The sequence below is a fragment of the Amyelois transitella genome, chromosome 5, assembly GCF_032362555.1.
Source record: "Amyelois transitella isolate CPQ chromosome 5, ilAmyTran1.1, whole genome shotgun sequence".
Taxonomy (NCBI): Eukaryota; Metazoa; Arthropoda; class Insecta; order Lepidoptera; family Pyralidae; genus Amyelois; species Amyelois transitella.
Window position 1 is genome coordinate 7,980,123 of NC_083508.1, and position 18,116 is coordinate 7,998,238.

Here is an 18,116-nt window from a genome sequence, read left to right on the forward strand (position 1 = left end):
AATGAAACTAAAAAATATATACATATTAAGTTCTCATTTGGTTTTTATCCAAACTTTGTTACTTAAAAATTTGCGAAAATTAATCGTAAGAAAGTGAAAGTGCCCAAGTTTTACAAACAAATAACATTTGGATTACTTTAATAAATAATTTTATCTCATAAAGAACAATTCATCCACATATTTTAATACTTACACAGACAGACATAACAGACACACAAAATTATACACTGTTTACGAGAAATGAAAAAGTCACATATACACGTGTATAGATCTACCTATTACAAAAAGAATGAATATTATTAAAGCTGTTTATGTACATTTAACGTAACAGATGTATTCAACGATAAATATTTAAGTATATAAGTTAAGAAAACAAGGTTTTTCTCTTTATGATCGATGGTCGACACGAGATATGAAATAAAATTTGTATTTATTTGTTTTACGTATGATTGGACTATTAAAGCAATCCAATCCAGTCAACATTAGGGTGGATGGAAACCAAAGAAAAGAATAAGTATTAATAACGAAAAATACCTACCTCCATCAGCACCACCAAATCAAAAACACTTCAGACTTCCTAAGCCACCAACCAAAGAGTGTTCATAACCGTCGTTCCTTGAAGATAAGCCGGGGTGGGCAGTCTCAGAAAGCGACGGTAAGCAATAGTAAGCATTCCCTTTAATCGCCCGGTCTCATTTCTGTGCTCGCGAACGTTTCCTGGTAACTCCTGTGAGTTTGCATAAGCCATTGTTTCCGCTACAGTCTCATGTGAACTATGTATTCGAAATTCCAATTCTTAATTTAAAAACGGTACTTCAACGTCCTTAATTATCTGGACCTTTTAAGCTTGAGGTATGTATCATCAAAAGTATTCTGAGCAAATCCCCTTCAGATGCCTGGTGCTTGTGTGACTTGTTGGAACTTCGATAATAATCCGCACATGTACCAAACTCTAGATAATGTTTAGATATGTTATAATTTAAGAATCTTGTTATTAGTTTATTTTTTCCAATGGTGAAAGTCCCTAAATTAATAAAGATAAAAATGTGTCGGCCTTTTTAAAATATATTTTCCGTGCAATTAAGTATTCACTTTAAGATGACGCAAAATATCGTCGTAATGATCGCGTCCCGTATTAAGACACTGAACAAAATTAGGGATAAGTACGTATAATCAAGATCAGATATATTAATTCATCGTATAATTCTGCAGGAGTTGTTTCTTATTTCTTTTGATCGAGGTCTTAATGGCTAATTACATGGATAATTCATGAGAATCAACATTTATAATCATATTTAATGATTAATTATGTGCTTTTTCACATCATTTTTGCTTTAAGTGCATTCTCATTACCTACATGTTTCTGGCTTGTTACATAATTCATGTACGTACTCGTACCTAACTGAAGAATGAAAAAATATTTTAAACGTAGCCTTGACGTGTAATGTAGGATAGGTATCTGTAAATAATAGAAAGGTTGCTAAAACAGTTTATTGATTATCTATGCCAATAATAGTATCTACTGAACCCATCGTGAAAGAGTCTGCCTCGCACTTGGCCGGGTTTTTTATAATAATTCATCACATCGAAGCACATAATCTGTCAATTCCAAACATATATAGACATAACACCGTGAAGATATACATTTAGAAAGCCGTTCTTAAAATCGGGCGTAGGGCCGCGTGCGAAGACGGGTGGTATGCAACGTCACCTACTTTCACGGCGGCGAGAGACGGCGCGAAGGCGCGGACACGGGCTGTGCGCACGCGCTGCGTCTCACCGACCGAAGGCTGCCTGCAAGGTCGCGCTGAGGCAAACCACTCGTCGAGAGAATTTCTTCGGCGCGGAGACATGCGCATACCAGTCCGGCCGCGGAACGCGGTCGCAATAAAAACACTCGGATATATTTCACGCGTGCGCAACATTATCTCTACGGCTCCGATTACTTAATGCCCCGCCTAACTGTACTCCCAGCGAAACAAGATCAGGTTTTTCTCAGTAAGTTCGATGATCGGCAGGGACAGACTAGGATTGTTTTGGGGTGAAACATGTACCTGCCTGATAAATTCATAGTGGTTAACCGGATAACCGCTGGGTGACGCGTTGATGTCGCTATAATAGACAAACTGAAAGAAATCATCTTCCATCTATTTGTTCAGTAACTTTGAGACATAAGTATAAGACAAGCATCAAATATAAAATATCTTACAAAATTAATATTAAAATAATATTATGATAGTATGTAGCTTTAGAATCAAACTCGTAAGTCAAATAATGAAGAAGTTTTATCGTACCTACAACAACAAGGAACATTAATAGCACCTAAAAATACATCAAAATCATCATTATCAAGTGAACAAGGTTACGCTCATACATAATTGTTGCCTACCGTACATATCTCTAATGTATATCAGTATTTCTGTTTACTGAAGGTAGATCCGTGGTCAAGCAATAATTAATGCGGAGATTAACATGAGACTGTACGATTTATCTCCGGTAAATATTGGAGGTGTCTGTAATTGCCTTTTGTTTGCTAAATAGAGATAAATTTCGCGAACCAGGTTTGGGTATTTCCAATTCGTAGATATATATTCAGAAGTAAGAGACAACTTAGGTAGTCAGAAACATTTCTATTCAATCGACTGGGTTTTCTGTTATAGTCTAGGTTTTTAAATATGATATTTGGAATGTTATTTTTATTATCGTCAGACTAAGTACATATATTCCATTATCCTTAGCGGTGATCCTTCAGAGCCTTCGATGCACTAGGTACCAATTGAACCTGATTGAATGATTTGACGACATATAAATTGGAATCTTATTAATTTCTATGTTTTACGAGATTACAGGTTGGTAGCAACCAAGCAAATAGTTAATAAAAGAAATGTATTGTAAATATATATACCTATATTAAGATAAGATACTTAAGCAGATGGATACCTAATTTCGACGTATAGTCCATTTATGGCCTTTTTAATTTTGTTTTTATTCTTTTAAACTTTATTGTACAAAATACAAATGTATAGCACAATTGACGAACTTAATGCTACTCGTAGAAACATTATCTACCAGTCAAACATTGCCAAATACATTTCTAAATTATACGAGTAACACGGTTAATAGAAAAATAATTCATATAAAATCCATTATTTCATTCATAAAAGGAAAACCTTTTCATGGCTATTACTTATTTGATTTTAAAAAGTCATTTTCAACAAATAGGCATATCAATATTTTTTAGAACTCTTTCAGTACCTAAAAAAATGGGCTTTACCATATTTTTAAAAAAATGAACCCACCCAAACACATGTACATTTTCTACAATTTCTTTTGCTGATCATACCCATAACATGTATTCAAATTATACGTAGCTAGCATAGATCAGACTGGCGTGAACAATGATTACCGTTGATTGAGGAACGTCCGTGGTCTGGTGCTGGCTAATTGAATTAACAGGCTCTAACACAGCATATCCATTAAGCACCACAGCCGGTGCAAACATGAGAAATAGAACAATGTGAATAAGCCACTCGAAGTTCTAATACTCGTATATACCTATACTTTGACTTATACATACACAGTTTTGGAAAAGCTTGTTGCTGATAACTGCAATTTGTTTTTGACGAAGTAAGTTGCTGAAGTACCTACTTTTGTAGCCGAATTGTAACGAACATGTTGCTGATACGTGGCTGTTTTCTCTTATATTTTTCTGTAGAATTATGTATGATTGTTAAACGTATGCTTTGTAGATTTTACCAATATTATAATTCCATATTTCAATTTCCTTTTTTCTGTTCTGATTTTATTTTATTTTATGTTCTATTTATATTTAACTAATTGTGTTCTGAAGCTATATCAAAAAACTACATTAATATTAGTAACACTAAATTCTTTGAACTGGTGATTTGAATTAGCTGTTTTTTATTTGAAATATGGGTACCTTTGTACTCACTTAAAAAAAACAATACGATGTAATTGTGGTTTCTGTCGATATAATGTTTCCTGTAACTTATGTATCATATGAAGGACATCAAGATTTAAATTTAACATATTCTACTGTCATAAGTGGGACGGCTTCGATGCAGGGTGGGGTGCATCATGTAAAGCCACGCCCTTTCACCTGCTCACGCCTATCTCACCTTGTGCAATGGAGCCGTGTCCCTTCTCTCTCTAGCAACGATTACAACAAATCCTTTGCTAGTAGCAAGAGCTATTATAGGCTAGATTTCAATGGAAACCTTTTAATCGACTTTATCTTTCTGACAGTTGTTGCTACGCACCGATTAAGCGTGCACTATCAACTTAATGATAACTCGCCATTATATCTCCAATTTATGTTTTTGGTTAATTAACAGAACAAATCATAGAATTATTTCTAAACTCAATGGAATCTACGAAGTTAAAATGTACACTTTCTTTGAAACAAATGAAGGGTGCCAGGTACCAAACAGATTAAATCTTCCTCTAAAACAAATCATTCCATAAAAATACACGTGCGCATGACAAAGCTAATAAATTTTGAAAAACATTTCCTAAGAACAATAGGGTGAAAGATACGAGATGAATTATTAAAGAGTTAATGAGGCCCGCAGCCAGAACGCGCGATAGCGGGGTGAGCGGAGCGACCTCGGGCTCCGCGCCGCGCCGCGATAGTGCCCACGCAGCCTGATTGTCGCCACATCGCCACTCGCCAACAATTCCAAACCACCGTTTTACAATCGCCATTCACAATCCCACAAACACTAAATACAATGACATAAAAACCACAATCCAACAACACCCGATTACTCGACGATAGGCAGTGCTCGCGCGCTCCCTAGAATCCTCGGCAAAGATATGCATATCGTGCTACGTTTGCATGGTTAACTTGTAACCGATGAATAATTCAACGTCTTCATAAAATTATTTGCTATTAATAAGCACTTGATAATCAAATTATAGCGAAATTACATTTGTAACGATAACGAGATAATTGCTGCATTTGCCATAAAAATTGTGTCTATAAATACTTGATTAATTCAAAATACTTTGTGTGCTTGCCCGAGATCTAACGGAATTGGGTACTTGAATTAATTATAAATTTATTGATGTATTGCAGTTGGATAAGCGTTTAGAATCATTAATCATACTGATAAGTATATAAGGTAATATTTTGGCCACCATGAACCTCCACTTTGCAGAGTCCACCCAGTTATAATTTGTTTTGTTATCTAATCAAACAAAAGAAAATAATAGGTAGTTATTCTGAGAACCGACCCACGCAATGCATATTTTAAGTATGCAGAACAAAAATAGAATATGACGGGCCTACCTCAATACATCTTTGTAGATTGTTCAATACAAAATATAAAGGTACCTATTACAAAATATATATTAACTAGCGACCCAGTCCGACTTTGCGCGATATTTTATGTGTAGGTTGGACTCTTGGCGAACAAATTTTCTAAATAAAAGTGAAAACGTAAAAATACTTATTGGCTTGTTTAAACGCATTAAGTTTAAATATAGAGGCCGAAAATAGCTTTGTTTTATATCATATAAGTAAGTTTTCTCTCAGTACATCCACCAAGATGATTTAAGTTCACTACCTTCATAAAAATATATTTAATTCACCTATGAAAATAAGCTAAATTGAAGTGTATTTACGATTAAATTTATACTAAAGATGATGCACGTGTACAATTAAATTCACATAAATATTGACAACTTTAGGTTGTTCTGGTAACCTTAGGAACCTAAAACAAATCAAATTACGATTTACATAATCTTCAAGACAAAAAATATACCTACATGGGGGTAGGCAGAGAAAAAAGTCAACATTCATTTCATGTCAAAGAACACAGAGGTGATACATAACACACAGAGACTAAATATATCTTAATCCAATAAGCAACACGATAAAAAATACTCTCATTAAGAGTTCGTCTTTAAACCCATCTTCATTAATTGAATTAATTTATCTGTTGCGAGGTATAAACAAGGATTGGTCGACCGCTGACCACAGAACCACAGACACTTTGACTCCGATAACAGGGGTCGCCAGCTTTTCATTGAAGTAGTAATTAAATAAAATTAATGACTAGGTACCGTCCCGACCTCCATGTTGCTAATTCATTTAAATACTTAATGAGGCAAGTAAGAACAGCTCAATATCGACTATTTCATTGTGTGATGATGATGAGTTTATATACTAAAGGAAGCTTTCGCCGGCGTAAAACAAATACCCGTAAAAAAATGCCCCATAATTTTCCTTCTTGCGGGAATTCCGGAAAACATTATCTAAATGCGGGTGCAATTAGATAATGTTAGGCACATAAGAAACTGTTGAAGATGTTGTCTCTGCCTACCTCTCTGGGAAAGAGGAGTGATTAATGTTACAAGACTAGTGATTAAAAAAAAATCAAATCTCTTTTTTGAGCTGTGCTTTGATATGTTAGTCAGGCAGTCTCTTCTTTATTAAGATATCTAAAATAAAACCAATGTACTAACATAATTATTCTCTAAAGATACATAAAGATTACACTAGACAAGACTGTATAAAATATTTAACACCGGATAAAAAAATAATTTATATAAATTTAATTCGTACAGGACAGGGATTTTCCAACTCATCAATAACCGTATCAAATTGGGTATTTTCATTTTTTGTTAATACTTTTCTAGTACGAAAATATTTAAGTAGGTTATAATGTTTTTTTGTTTCATCTACAACAATCTCTGAATGAGTCACAAATATGTATGATAATAAATTTTGTTTTATCATTGTATGTCTATCTTAGCTATATTCTCAAAGCACGTTTTGCAAGCATGCAATAGGTATTTCTATTAAAATTTTTAATCTCCCTTTTTCCACCTATTTTAATCTTAACTACGTATGTAGGTAGGTGTCAATGTGGATATGATAAAACCTATCAAGCTATAAATGTTAGTTTCCATATAAAGTAATCATTTGGAAAAATAATAAATGATGAAAGATGTTTGGAATTTCTACTGAAGCAAAACCTTGGACAAAATTTATTTTAACTTCCACTTCAAGAACGAACTTATCAGAACGGTTACATCACCAAGTGAATGACAATATTGGTATGCAAGCTGCGATAATCAACCTATTAAGATAGCCAGGTAGATACAATATGAAATGAAACAATAATCGGGAAATTATTTGTTGAGGAGTTGATAATACCTGAAATTCTTTAAATTATTGTTGATAATACGATATACCTACCCACAGCGTAACAATGGCTGAGAACTCTTTGTGACGCAGCGATCGATAAAATGTCGGTAGTTACTCTTTTTAACAGTGATTATTATAACACGTATTTTATTTAAATAAGGTGTTAAGATAATACGATATATCTGTAAGATATTAACTCGTATTATTATCGTATGAAACCAGACGTAGACAACAAAGCATAGACAACATGCGAATACTAGAGGACGCCCGCTGCTCCGTCCGCGTAAAGTCAAAAACGCTGTGCGTTGTCTGTCAGTCAGTCACGGAAGAGTTTTATATAGATAGATTAATATTATCTTGTATTGAATGTTCGTACACTTAACTTTTTTTAAGAACTGAAAACAATAAAACCTTCTGAAGCGATTTTGGGCCTTTATTTACTCACATTCTTCGATGTCATATAAGATGCATTGTGGCAGAGGAATTTATCAAAAAATACCAAAACGATTTGTGGTCTTTCATCCAGACTTTCACAGTTTGCATTCAATCAACTAATTCACGACCGTTGACAAGAATTACTTATCATCTATCTGATATAGCTTTCTCTTTCTATCTTTTTGGATAACTTCATATTTAAGGAGAGAAAGAAGATAAAGCATACCTTAGCCTTTGCAACCTTAGGTCATTTGCCTGTACGACATGCGTGAATAACCCAGCAGGATATCCCAGTTATTTAGTTAATTTGGTGTTTGTAGTGTATTTAATATCTTTTCAACTAACTAAAACTTACTCATCGTAAAACCCATTGACACAGTCCTAAACACAACATTTTCGACGGTAATCGACAAAACGTTTAACTAATCGAAAGTCTATTAACAAATCATTAACTCCAGCAGAAACACATTATTAAAGAATTTAAGCGCCTGTAGATAAGCTTTCTGTAAATGCAAGCATCCTGAGAAATATCTCTGACCATCGAGAAATCACCACTACTATTAAAAATTATAAATTTATTTTTCTCAGAATTTCTATGAAGAGCCGAATGTTTATCTATAGATAAAGGCCTACCGTTAACTTATTGCATGGACTTATGTGGGTAGGTTAAGTACCTTACATAGGTACGGAAAAAAATCACAATCAGTTAATATTTCTGAACATAAAATTTATTAACAATCAATTATCTCTTTATAATGTTAAATGATGTTTGTTCTATATTTATAGGTATCGTATAGTATGGATTGCACGAGACTGGTAAAATACGTCCACGGGTATTAATTACTTGGTGTCAGTGCAAGCCGGGTCCAAACTGAATACTCAATGTAGCCATGTCTAATTAGCAAAGATGCTGTGGGTAAACGACAATAGGGTTGAAGGCTGGTTCAAAAATAAATATTTAAATATTTCCCTACTCCGGTAAAAAACATAATATTTGTCTGTTCAGTACCAAATAATTTCTGTTCACATGTTACTTATAGCATGAAAGAGAAAAAAACGAATGTATAGCACAAATATCAAGTGAATGTTAATCTTAAAAGTTTAAAGAATATTTAAATTGTAGAAAACTAACTTTCCCTGCAGTTCCATCCGCGTTAATAAAATAAAATTCCCGTTTATCTCAATCCAATACGAATTTCCAAAAAAAAACCTTTGTGCTATTTCAATGCCTTTACTATATGAATGTACGCAGTTTCATTCAATTCAGTTTAGTGATTACTTGTGAATAGATAACAAACATACCTACAAGAATACAAGTAAGCACTAAATTCTAGCGTTAATCAAAAGGCAAAAGCAGCAGCCCTATTAAATTAAAACCTAAGAGAAAACGTTTCTGCTTAGTTTTATCTTGATCTTAGCATATTTACATACCTAATTAAAAATGTTCTACTCCAAAGACATATCTATGTGGCTTTCAATTGTTGGTTATTGGTTAGTTGATATTTAATGGTTGTTTAGAATAATTACCTACATAGGTATATCGACATACATTTCAGAATAATCTTTTTCCGATTTCTATGACCATAACGTGTTGTTTATTTAACTTACGAGTAAAACATCTTTATTATAAAACATAGATGTCGATTTTTATCCGTTAAATATTTTGTCAATGCTAACTAGATATAAGTATTCTTTATTATCAATTCATCTTACTATACAGACTCTTATTTCTTGCACATATTATGAAAACATCTGTTAACTATAAATAAAAGTAGATGGACCAGCTAAGTGGTGTGTGAAAGAAAGCTGACTCATAGCGGTTCGGTGAAAACGATGAAACAACGCGCTGTCGTCACCGCAGGGATAGACAGACAAGCAAGCGACGGACTGATATACTGTACGTGGACGAGCGATGTTGACGTCCAGAGGTTCGGATGTCATTGCGTCACAAACATACATACCTACGTACAAAAAATGTATTTACGCCCCAAATTGATTTTAACTCAAAAAAAAATGTAGTTAGAAATAATTATTGAGTAAAAATATAAATATATACAAATTATCATAGACGTTGGGATCAACAATCAATTTCAACGAAATCTTAAGTCTTCTCGAAAAAGTGAGTACAAAAATAATACATAATAATACTTTTTTTTCATAGGTCAAGAGACATAGGTTTAACATGTAACCTAACTTATTATCCCTAATTGTTAAAAACTTACCTATCCTAATGAAATAATGTTATTAATCATATGAAAATTAACGTCATCTTTTCCTACAGTGTGATGGTGCTCAGTATCACTATCAGTTAACTTTATACTGAACAGTCCCGACGGTGACCAGTGAAAGTAATGAATATCATTATTACAAGCTCAATTTATTTCATCCAACATATATATCACGAATCATAAAATTTGCCTTGTACTAATGACGAAGCTTTTTCAGTGAGTAACAAGATTATGAATGGTTATGAAAGAATCGTTGAGTCAACAGCGGAACAGAAGCCGAGTTGAGGTATCATCGTTTTATCTGTAAATGCAAATATAAACATTGAATTTCGTACTAACAATGAAGCATGTCGATACTTGAATATTATGCTCTATAAATAAACTGCTTATCATTTGCACATCATTTCATATGAAGGACGGAAACATGCAGACTGGATGATTACGCAAATTTGTCCTATAAAAAATATGTCCTTAAGGGACATCCAAAAATACTTGACATTACAAAAATCTGAATCAGGTACTGAAAGTTTGTTGCTTCGCAAGCTGCGAAAAATTCAAACTTAGATTATTGGATGACGATATCCTACAATAATGTGGTGCAATTTTTATTTTATTTATTGATGTCGCACGAGGAAAACAAAGGGACTAACAATACGTTTATGAAAATATCAAAGTGAGTTCAAGTTGGCAGACGGGACAAGGAAAACTGAAACGTTTTTTAAGTAAAGAAATTAATCTGTTACTTTTTATCTTTCCTAAAACTTTAATTTTTCAGGTACCTAATAGTTGACAAACGATTTCTTTTTAAAGCGAAACTAAAGCATCTTAATGAAACTTATGGCCAATAAAATATTTAAAGAATAACAGAAGTTGGAGGATAAAATACTGAAAACCTCTTAGATTTCAGAGCTAGATCGTACGCAAAAGTATAATTATTTCTACATTTGTTTTCTTACAGTCAGTCATGTTTTTTATCTGTTGATAAATCGAAAGGCCTAAGTTTTATTATCGTATTAAATTACATATCATTTTTAACCTACTTAAAAAGTAGGCTGGCACAATAATATAACTTTTAGTGCCAGTAAGTACATAAAAAACTTTCAACTGCACTAATATCTCTTGGCATGTTAAATGCGGAAGAATGCAAATTGCAACATCGCCATTATGTGGAGAGGAGTAGTAATAAATTGTTTCTTTTGTCTGTTTGGAAATCTCGCCTCAGTACTTAAATAAAATGTGTACTTGATCTCATACACATGCGGATGTTCCGTGAACTACCAAAATGGATTTAGCTTTTAATTCTCGGTAACTTTGTAAAAGTGTAATTTTTTTTTATTATGTTTATTAAATGAAATGGGACACAATAATTTCATAAGTATAGGACTGCAAAATTAACTTTTTAAAGTCAGCTGTAGTAATTGGAATAATGCATTAAATTTATACATTCAAATGAAGTTCTACTATTTTTCCAAAGTGAAAAAAAAATATGTTTGTCTATTGAAAGATTCTCTATTTTAAGAACTATTTTGATAGGTAATTAACAACAAATTCAGTTGCGATTGATCCGTGAGTAAAACGAGAAGTATGGCGTGGATATCTGTAGAGTATTATAAAACAGTTCCTTCTGTGAAAGACTATGTCATTACAAGAAGAAGCTCCCCAAAGTACCGTAGGTAAGTTACCTGCAGTATAAGTACAAATTTATTTATATAATAGAAATTATTTAATAAAAAAATATATTATTCATTCATTCATACAATCACGTCTATATCCCTTGTGGGGTAGACAGAGCCAGCAGTCTTAAAAGACTGACAGGCCATGTTCAGCTGTTGCTCAATGACAGAATTGAGATTCAAATAGTGACAGGTTGCTAGCCCATCGCCTAAAAGATGAATCCCAAGTTTATAAGCCTATCCCTTAGCCGCCTTTTACAACGTCCCTAGAAAAGAGATGGAGTGATCCTTTTCTTTATTATATTAGTGCCGAGACCCACACGGTAAATGTCAAAATACGCTGTTGATAATATATTTATTATCAACAGAGTATTTTGATCTTGGATGTATAGGCGACCGCAACGACGCAAAAAGCCCATATATATATGCGCATTGTGTAGTTACACTAACTAAAAAAACTACAGAACTAGCACTTATTAATCATATAGAAGTTTTTTGGGAAAGGAAGGCACCCTCTTTTTATTCCCGCCTTAGCTACAATTACAAAAAAAATAATTAATGATTTTTTGACAGAACTAACCTAATCAAGGTTAGCAAATAGGCTAGTAAACTTTCATCCAAGAGTGAAGAGAGGTGATAAACATTGCTAATGCAATAAAATAAAATAAAAATAGTGTATTTCCGCCACAAATACATCACTTTAAAACTATTTGGCTTAAAGACATAGGCTTAGCAAGAAGAGCGTCGTATTTTAGAGCGCATTGTAGAAGTGAAATAGACAATAATCATACCCAAGTTATCCTTCTAAGCTCTCAGAACTTTGTTCTAGTGTACAGTGTACCTGTCTATTAAACTCCGGCGCACTAATGAGCTCTCCGTCTCGAACACTATTTTCTTTGTTTAGACCTAGACAGGAGCCATTATTTTTCAATGTTTTTGTTTTAGGTTTTAGTGTTACTTATCCCTAGCTATAAATACTTCAAAGTTATTAAACAAGCTTAAAGTTCATAAATCTACGAGTAAATAGACTATTTACATAAACCATATTATGATAAAGGTTGTAGACTTCCGCTAAGAACCTCCAAAATTAGATTTTAAATATTTTTTAAATTGATAAATATTATTAGAAAAGACGATTAAGTTTTTCTTAGATATGAGTATGTATATTTTTGAATTGGAAACTTGGAAGTGGAAGGTCTAGACGGAAAGTATCTTGGTCAAATTCGGGAATGATCTGGTAAATAGTGAGATCAAGAGTATCCTATGCCGACGACATAATTTAAAAAGATTGTTGTTGAAAAGCTAATATTAAGCAAAAAAGTATGTAAGAAATGTGGCAAGTGAATAGTTTGTAGTCTCTGCATATTCCTATAGGAATGAAACTTGATATTAGATACTTTATGTATATGTGTAGCAATTCTGGTATAAATTTCGAAAGAATTACGAAACCAATAATTATGATCAGAAGCGTTTTTCACGCCACCGTAAGAGTTCTACGAAATAGCGAAAACATTTTCTTATAGGTCTACTCAATGTTTACTATACAACATTTTCAATATAAACCGTTGCCTCTACATGATTTATATGTTGATGGCTTTCTAAATTTATTCATACGCATAATAAGTAGAGTTCTTGCAGCAGGCAAGATGCGGTCGGGTATCATATTAGTTACCACACACTTAACTGGTTTTCGTGACATGTTACTTTAAAAATAACATGCGTTCCTTTGACTGTACTTGTGTTTTAAATAAGATACTTATACGCCGTATTTATTTTTCTAGGAACTTTCGTGCGTCTTCGCGGAAAGTCGGGAATTTTTTTCAATCTAATGAAAGAAATTTTCCTTGGTAGGTATGTTTCTTAAAAATTAAATACTTATTTTCAATAAAATAAAATATTCAGTATAACACCAAAAAAGAAAAATGGATAACTAAAAATTATATAAGATGAAGAATTTTGGAGTCTTTAATTTTATACTGACAACAGATCATCATCACATTCTGTGAAAAGGGCGGGAAGTATTAGGTATAGCCCAGAAGATCACCATTAAAAGTATCAACGTTGCAAACCTGATGGCACATTTTAAGCGACGAAATTTATATTTTTTTTACATCCAAATATATTAAGCTAAGTACAAGCAAAAAATGTAATGATATCGCACGCTATTAAAATAGCAATAACAATATTGATATGTTCGTGGTAGGTACCCAGCATCCCGTTATTATCAAGCTGGATATTCCAATTCAAAGATAAAGAACAAAAATAGTCGATATATGTACATAGTTCATGGTAACCATACCATCTAAAGCGTATTTTATTTGAAATAACCATTACGGTCATTATATTTATTTATGTGTCAATGTTGCACAGTGAAGCAAATTAAAATGTTAATGTTATTTTTCCAGTAAATATTTTATTGATTTTGAACTTTTACACGAAATTATAAAAAAACAATTAGATTAAGATATTATTCTAAACTCTGTAAAAAAATGTTTTGTTTGGTAGGTAGTTTGTTTTTGATAATCACTTGATTTAATTCACATTGCGTCTTATAGAGGGAACTAGTGTGAAGCGCGAATCTCTTATGGAAAGTTTGACAAATCCAACATTATTTAACTTGTCCCAACATAACGAGGTTACATCAACTCGAGTGCCCACTTGCGTACTTACAAGTGTACGTGTACGAACAGTTTCAACTTGTTTCGTTGCTATGCAGTAACTTTCTAATATATCATACTCATAATCGAATAATTATTAAACATACGTATTAATGCGATTTGATTTTTATTAATTTCTAAAGATATTTATTAATTTCTAATGATTATAAAAGAATTATAAAAAATAAAATCTTACCTTAAAATTCAGACCGATAATTCCCTTGAACCTTTAAAATATAACTTCACTCGCGATGCACTATTCAAGAGAACCGTGTATCGCAAACTGCACCTCGGGTACAGCGAACAGCGGTGAGTGAACTCGCGGAAAGTTGGCAAAGGTCATAAAGTTTTTAGCGATGTGTATTTATCGCGTGCGAGTGTCGCGGAGTCCCAGCGCGAGGCGTGTCACGCAGGCTGGCGGCGGCGAGTCAGCGCGTGCACTGAGTGGCGATCCGAGTGGAGTCGTGGGCCGGTGGCGACGCAGCCGGCCGCACCAACTCTGCCCCGCGCTTGCGCCGGCCCTACGGAACAGGTCTCACAGCCTCCCGCGCCGCGGACGCTGCAACTTGCAACACCGATGCACCACACACCACTCCACCCGTAGACAATAGCGGACCACACGCGTTACTATTATCAACATAATAATTTGAAACTCGTGACGTCTTTGATAGATGTACGTGACATATTTATTCATTCACTGGTACAGCTGCAGATGTTATTATTTCTACGATAAATAAATTTTCTGGAATTAGGCGTATATTAAATTATTGCAAATTTGATATGATTTTTTGAAGATCTATTTTACAAAGTTATCTTACATTTTTTCATATACCCGTAGGTAATATAGATGCACTAAAATTTCTATTAAAGGCTGTTTTATAATGTTTCTTTTTTTACTTTCATATATTTTTTTATATTGCATTTACCGGAACATGTTTAGTTTATGTGATGAGCTTTAACATTCTTTTACATAGGTACGTTTGCGCATCTTTTTACAGTTTCTATATAATATTTTTTTATATCACAGCGGAGAAAGAAAAATCATTGTTTAACAACTTTCCAAACTTAAAAGTTATAAAACTAGACAAAATTTAAGTACTTTTTTCTACGAAATTATTTTTTAATTACTCATTACTCAATAAATTACTCATGCAACGCTCGCACCAAAACGGGAGGTGAATAGGACTGTATAACATGAAACCCATCCGTATAATAACAGTATTTTCTTGAGAAAAACCGCAGTAATCTCTTTATCTTGTTTACTACATACTCGTGTTGATAGTACTATAGATAACATGCAAAAGAAAAGGATTCCGGTGATAATATTAAGTTCCGGTAAATACATCATCAGTTCCGGTTTGTCATCGTGTTCAAGATAAACTGAAAAAAAAATATGAGACTAAATAATATTTTATATACAAAAAAAAGTTGAAAAAAAGCAATGGAAAATCACGATAATAATAACAAAACCACTGACAATATTGGTAGCGTAGGCAATTGCAAGTTATTTATTTTTCTTACTTCTTCTTATAACTGTATAAACTGTGCAAAAGTTATAACAAACAAATGAATTAAAATATTAGGTAAGCTTTGTAAGAATAGCTAGTAGATTCAGACAACAAAGACATATAGGCCAAAGTTTCGATTTATTACTAGATACGATAAGAAATTATGTGACATCATTGTCAGTTTATAAAAAACAAGTATGAGTGCATCCAAAAGACCTAACTTCTCAGGTACTTGTTTGCTATATAAATTTAAACCAAGGAAAATTTTCATTTTTCATTCGCAAGATTATATTTTGTAATGAAGAGATATTTTGGTTGATTGGCTTTTATTTTTACATTTTCTTTAATTGTCATCTTATTGAACAAATATTCTATGTCGTAAGATTATGTAAATAATGACTCTAAGTTTTTAGACATGCAAGAGATAAAGACCAAACATAGCAACATAAAAAATGGTACAAGGCATGTACCTAGCTAAACATGTTGTTATAAAATTTCAGTAATTTAATTACTTATTAAAGAATGTGCAACAAAGGCCTTTGTACTCGATGTAATTTTCCTGTTCAAGATAACAGGTACGTGTGAGTGCTGATTCAAGTCCTATCAATGATTTCCACATGTTTCAGATATCGATTGATGACGTCACTCCGCAGACGCTCACAAACACTCTTATTACGCATTCTGTCTATGTCCACATAGCTCTCAATCTTTGTTGATTTTTCACGAATGACCATATAAATGAAAAGTATACTTATCTTAAGAAGATAAATAAATTTCAATTTTGTCAATGTTGTGCAAAAAATTGAGCAACATTTATATATGTTGGGCAATTTCCATTATTATGATTGGCTTTAAAAACATACAAAAATATCTATACAAAAAATTGGATTTATGTAAAAAACTGGTTTAAATAATTATTTAAATAAATTTTATTTTATAGTACTTAAAAACAGTTCAATAAATATTTTCTTTCAACAACAACAATGCAACATAATAATGCTAATTAATAACGATGAATCTTATTTAGGTGAAAATTAAATAATAATACGTTTTGATATGTCATAACATATCTATAATTTCGACCTAGTTTTGAATAATTGAATGATTTTCATATACGTAGATAGATATGATATCTTTGACAATTATACATAGATATGTACCATGTATAATCATTGAGCCATTGTGGCATCAGAAAGAGACCAAATAATGTAAGAGATGTGTTACACAGAATCATCTATAATCACCGACAAGTACTGTCCGCGAACATTCAAAAGTAGAATAAATGGGTATCTCTTGGATCTTCTTCTTCATCGTCACTTACCATCTGGTGACATGGAAGACAAATGCCTAATCCAATATTGAATTTTAAAAAAGAGAGCAGAATGTAACCGTGACCAATGTCAGGAAGAAGAAGAACTCACCTCATCTCCCTCACCGTACAAAATCTGTTAGCTTTACACTAGTTCATGCAACTCAGAAAAAAGTCATTAATACGAATGTGGTGTCAACCCAAGCACCGGGTAGCAACCAGTAAGATACGAACTTTGATAAGACAAACGGCTTACTTCTTCTGCTTTATTTCCTTCCTTTCGGTTCCGATGGGCAGCTCATTCATAAAACGATGAAATATATGCCACAGTTAGTGAATAGCCCCATTGCTTTACTTGCGAAATAATGTTAAAGCAACGTATACAATACCTACATACATAAAATTACGCCTCTTTCCTGGAGGGAAAAGATTTACACTTGTGACGAACCCTACATTCTTTCGCTTCACGTACATCACAGATCTAAACTCATTATTCTCTTCATGGAACACATTATTACGCCCCGAAATTTAAACCCAAGAACTTTAGAACCAGGGTGGTAATTAATTATTAGAACATCACAAATAATTCAATAATTTATTATTTTTGGTGTCCTCATAGTATAATATAATACCGAATTTCCCGCAGAAGCGGACAAGTTTCTTGCTAAATGATTCATTTGCAACTTCCGGAGCAAATAGTTGCGTGGCGCCCGCCCACCGGCTGTAGTCTGCTGTGGAATCATTGAATCCAAATCGGTACTAGATTGTCGGAAAATAAACTATGTTTCATCCTTCCGTTCTAGTGGTATTGTATTTTCGAATTGAATGGCAGAATAGATTCTCGATTCTAGACTCCGGCCATTTCTGCAGAAAACGGGTTCTGACGAAAGACATAAGATGTATATTCTTAAATAAAAAGAGAAGATTTAGTTTACTTTTTGTGCTTTTCTTTGTTAATTTTTCCAAGGTTTTGGTTAGGAAGTAACAAACAAACAAACTTTTTTGCCTTTTATTTCGTGCTCCACTAAAGGCTTTCCCCATTTTTCTATAATCGTCTCGATTTCAAAAACAGGTCAAATATGTACGTGAATATCCAGATTGTCGTCCCATCCCCTACTTCATCTCCTGTCCG

General features: G+C 33.1%; 1 protein-coding gene across 1 annotated transcript in view; it reads right to left on the minus strand.

The window, feature by feature from the left end:
- LOC106131916 (BMP-binding endothelial regulator protein) overlaps positions 1-15,034 on the minus strand; it is a 48,952-nt gene extending 33,918 nt beyond the window's left edge. The window contains exon 1 of the mRNA XM_013331193.2: positions 14,364-15,034. The gene's annotated coding sequence lies outside the window, so the exon portion shown is untranslated. The remainder of the gene's footprint in view (positions 1-14,363) is intronic.
- Between the last annotated feature and the right edge of the window lie 3,082 nt (positions 15,035-18,116).